The following is a 4655-nucleotide window of genomic DNA, read 5'->3' as shown; positions in this document are numbered from 1 at the left end:
AACACCAAATATTCTCGATAGGGGCTTTGGTGAATGACTAGATGCAGTGGAGGAAGGAAAACTGTATGTGTGCAGCAGTTCTGCCTTGGCTGGCCTTGTGGCCTTGATGATCTGGGGGCAAATATTTTTCCTGTTTTTTCTCCTGTAACTTTTCTGATCAATAGACATTGTAATAGTTACAAGATGGAATGACAAAAATGGTCTTTTTTCCGAAGAAATGTCTCTGGTGGCAAAGCTTTTAAAGGTCTGAGAGTTCCCCTCTTGTATTTAATGGGGCCTTTGGCTCATAAACACATTAAACAAAGAAACAATAGATCCCTAGGGGAATTCTAAAAGCTGAAATGTAGGAACTTCAATAATATTATGAGGACCTAATATGACTGATGTGGGAACTTTAATCTGAGGCAAGAATTATGAAAAGAATGTTCGAAGCGAAGATTTAATTACATGATTTATTGTTAATCGTTTATTATTATATATACACTGCCAGGGGCACTCCTGGTGCTTTACAGATGATTACAGAATAGCAATTCCCAGATCAAAGATCTTGATCATGCAATCTTTATTTGTGTAAATATTCCCCATGGCTCCTTTCTATGTTAGAACTCAATAACCCCCCTCCAACACAGCCCATCATAAACAATTAGGAGAACTTCAGCAAGAGAACACTGATTAATTATCCTTCTCAGAATATTGACTATTTTGGTGCCATATATTGTATGGATTAGAGATATCTATCGTGTTTTAGCAAACCTCACATTTTTCTGCAGCTTTAATTCTTTATCATAATGTTAGCAAACATTATTTCCATGACAGAAGCTTCTTATTTCTGGAAGAAAAAAGCCCACTGGCTTGTCCCTATATGTCTTAAACCCTGTTGATTTAGTGGAGCCAGTTTATTTGCATGTAGTAGTTCCCTCAGTGACCATTATAGAAAGTTTCACCTTCAAAGACAGATGCTGAATGTGAAATACTTCTGCAAGCTATGCAGATGCTGAAATCTCTCTTTGCAGAAGGTTCTAATTTTCTTCATTTCGTCCTGCGACACTTTGCACTCCTCTGGAAATGCTGTCAATAAGCAATGTCCTTAGCTGGTTTTCTAATTCTTCAGCTGAAGTGGCTGTTGTTTATCCACTGGGTTGCTGTAGGCAGCCACAGAAGTGAACACAGCTTGTGCAGCCATCTTTTGGCTTATGGCTTTGAGATGTAACAGCTCTGGTGGGGAGAGATTGAGGCACTTGTATGCAGAAGGGAAAGGATGCTTTTTTTTTCCCCTCCATCTGTTACAGGATTCCAATATAGCTTTTTGCAGCATGCTGTCCTATTGCTCTAACAGCAGTGGCATGTAGCACAGAGAAAGGTATTCTGGCTAGTGATGTGTGATGATCTACATGGCGAAGATTCCAGTGTAGGGATCAGGATTCAGATTCCCATCTGAATATCCTTGGTCTAGACAGTGGGTAGGGAGTATTGCTAGGGGAGACAGTTTGGATGATACCCAGCATTGCCTGCTCTTGAAAACACTTCTTTGTTTCTTTCAAGATTGTGTTTAATCATTAAGATTTGAGCAGTCTGTGGTGTCATATAATTACCCAGGTTGTTAATAAATTCTCTTGTTTAGTGCAGGAATGAGCATTGCTCTGGCCAGTAGCTGGACAGCACCGACCAATTCTGTGTTTACTGCTACTAACAGGGAAGCACTTTCTTGTGCATTCCTAATTACATTTAGAAACTTGCTGTTATGAGATGGTGTGGAGGTTAGATGTCTATGTTAAAAAAGGGACTAGGGTAATTTATGAAGGGTAGGTCCATTTGTGACTGTTAAACACAATAGTTCTGGTGTGATCTCTCAGTCCTAAACTTGATTGCTGGAGAGTAGGAGGATGTCCCTGGGGAAGAATTGCTCTATATACACACCCTGTTTCTTACACTCTTTACCTTGCTGTTAAAAACAATGCACTGGGCTAAAGAGAGCTCTCAGTTGGCTCAGCATGATTGTTCTTAGATTCTCACGTGTTGCCAGGTCTTGGAAACTTCTGATTTCAGACTCTAACAGTGTGGCTCATAGCATTATTAATCCTCCTTGTATTGTCTTCATAGCCACACAATTCTTCCTAAACGCCCTAACTCCTGCCTCAGCGTGCCTAGAGCTGAATTCTCAAGAAGGGCTGGTCTGTAGTTGCTACCAGTTCTACACATAAAATTCTGACTCCCCTGAATCAATGGCAAAACTTCAGAAGGCCTGGAGATTCTCAGATTCAGCAGCAAATGCATGCTAACTAACCTTCACAGCTCCCTTCTGGCTCTGTCCTAAATGCTTTGGCAATAAGCAGTTTTGTCGTGCAAAGTTGAAGTAAGGCTGTGAAATCATTTACTTAATACAAGTGAAGGAATTGTGAACCAGAATTAGGATTATCTAAACAAATTTCTGGCCAAATAATAATAGCACTTTTGGAGCGCTTGTAAACCATGAATATTATATTAAGGATCAGCTTTACAGTCACAGGCAGGTTTGGCTGTGGTCAGCAGAAAACATATCCCTGCCTTCCCCTCTGTCTTCCCCCTTTCATTTTCTTAAACTATCACAGTTCCCAGTTTAACATGCTAACAGAGACTGTGGCTAATTTTAGTTTATGTGAATAAAACAAGCTATATTGCATGGTAACTGCATAGGATTCCATATACCATTCAGTCCTCCTCATCGTGAGACTAGTGAACTCTGGCATAAAAATGGCGTAACCAGATGGGAGCGATAACTGCTTTATCTCCCACAGCTACATCCACCTCTGATCGTAAGCCAGAGACCTTATGGTGCAAAATCATTTGGGAGTGGGGCAGACTCATCCTATAGGTTGGATACAGTCTGTTACAGATCACTTCCTCTGCTCTAAACAGCTGTGGTATTCAGGACTAGTCAGGAGGCCCCTAAACATGCTAATTTTTGTTAATTATTCTTGTAGTGCTTATTCTGGTAGTGCTTGAAAGCCCAAACTGAGATTGGGAATCCATTGTGTTAGGTGCTGTGCTAACACACGCATCGTTTTTCTGTTTTCAGTCTGTCTTGAGTTCAGCTGGGAGCTTCAGCACGAAAATGGAAATTAAAGGTAAGGGACTACTGATACGAGTTGTTGTGGCTCCACTGAAAACAGAGGACGTTCTCGGGTTTAGCTTTTTGCCAAAGATATGTTTTTCTGGAGGCTGAAAACATTCTTCTCACGTTCTGAAACGACTTTAGGCTTTTTTTTTTTACTGTAATGCCTTATGTCAGTATAAAGCCTCACAACAGAGCGTGAAACTAGACAAGTGATCCTGACTTGATTGCAACCAATCTTCAGCAGTGAGTAGAAGGAGAATTGAGAGTCACTTTATCCTGAGCTGTATGTTTTCTAAGTTTACTGTAAATGGATGCTTAAGAAACAAGTGACCTCCTGAAGACCTCTGGATTCAAAGAATAACTCAGAAGTGTCCATACAGGTTAGTGTGACCCACAAAATATCCGTTACTCATTCCTCTTTAACTCTGAAACAGCAATGCCTTTGTTTCTCTTTCTTTCTCTTTCTAATGTGACGGCAATAACAGGACCTGTGGCTTTGCTCTGTACATGTCACTGCCTGCCAAGAACAGCAGGCAAATGAGTAATACTATTCCTCCCTTGAAATTCTTTCCTTGAAGTGAAATTAATGAAAATCTTTACCATGAAAGACGAACACAGTTTTGTGGAAAAGCAAAGGAAGGATTTAGTTTTAGATTGCTTTACCCCATTTTCAGTTGTTTTTACAGTAGCCGTGGTGGAAATAGCTAGAAAAACAATGAGAAAAGGAAAAGAATGATTTAAGTATCTCAAAAAATCCTTATCTTCTGGCAACTGTCTAATTAGAAGCTAGTCAAGTGAACTGAGATTAAACAGCATTTTGATCAAAATAGGAAATTCAGTCATCATAAAAATACCTCTCCGGTCTCTGATGCTGAAATAGCCATTGTGAACCTATTTTTGCATGAAGAACTGGGAGCTTCAGGATGGGACTTTGTAAAGGCCATTAGCTGAAAGAACAAAAAAACCTGTTCGAGTAAGCTGCTGTGCTGATTCTCCAAGGCCAGGAGGTAACATACGAACAATCTCTAGAGCTGCAGAGGAGATGAGTGGTAAAAAGACTTTTTCCTTCCTTGTTTTTAAACAGCGTTCACCAGATTTTGGTGGTGTTATCATCGGACAAGTATTCTCTTGTAAAATTGATAACTCCCAGTCTACTTCTTATTAGTAATGTAATAGCTGTGTTGAAGTCATGGTGGTCTAAGGATAGAATGGAAGCTGGGCATTCAGAGAGAGATGATATCTTGTATTAGATATTTGTATGTACATTCCACCTTCCCTGAAAGGCCTTAAAAGAATCTGGTAGACAAATTTATAACATAAGCTGCTGAATAAAAGGGGTGCTTTCTCACCCCTAAAGTTGTTCTCTCTGGACATGGTGCAAGAACGATAGCAAAGTAATATAAAGAAACAGCTTCCACTATTGTTGTCTGTGCTGTTCGCTGTGTGAGTGAACAAAGGTCTTCAATCTCCAGCACTGTTTTTACTATGATGAATGCCTTGTAAATGCTGATGGACAGATTAGGGGAGGACAGAAGGATAAAAGTCTGACACATCTTGCCAG

The sequence above is a fragment of the Buceros rhinoceros genome, unplaced genomic scaffold (genome assembly GCF_000710305.1).
Source record: "Buceros rhinoceros silvestris isolate BGI_N320 unplaced genomic scaffold, ASM71030v1 scaffold1600, whole genome shotgun sequence".
Taxonomy (NCBI): domain Eukaryota; kingdom Metazoa; phylum Chordata; class Aves; order Bucerotiformes; family Bucerotidae; genus Buceros; species Buceros rhinoceros.
The sequence above is the reverse complement of the archived record's forward strand: the minus strand, read 5'-3'. Positions refer to the sequence as shown.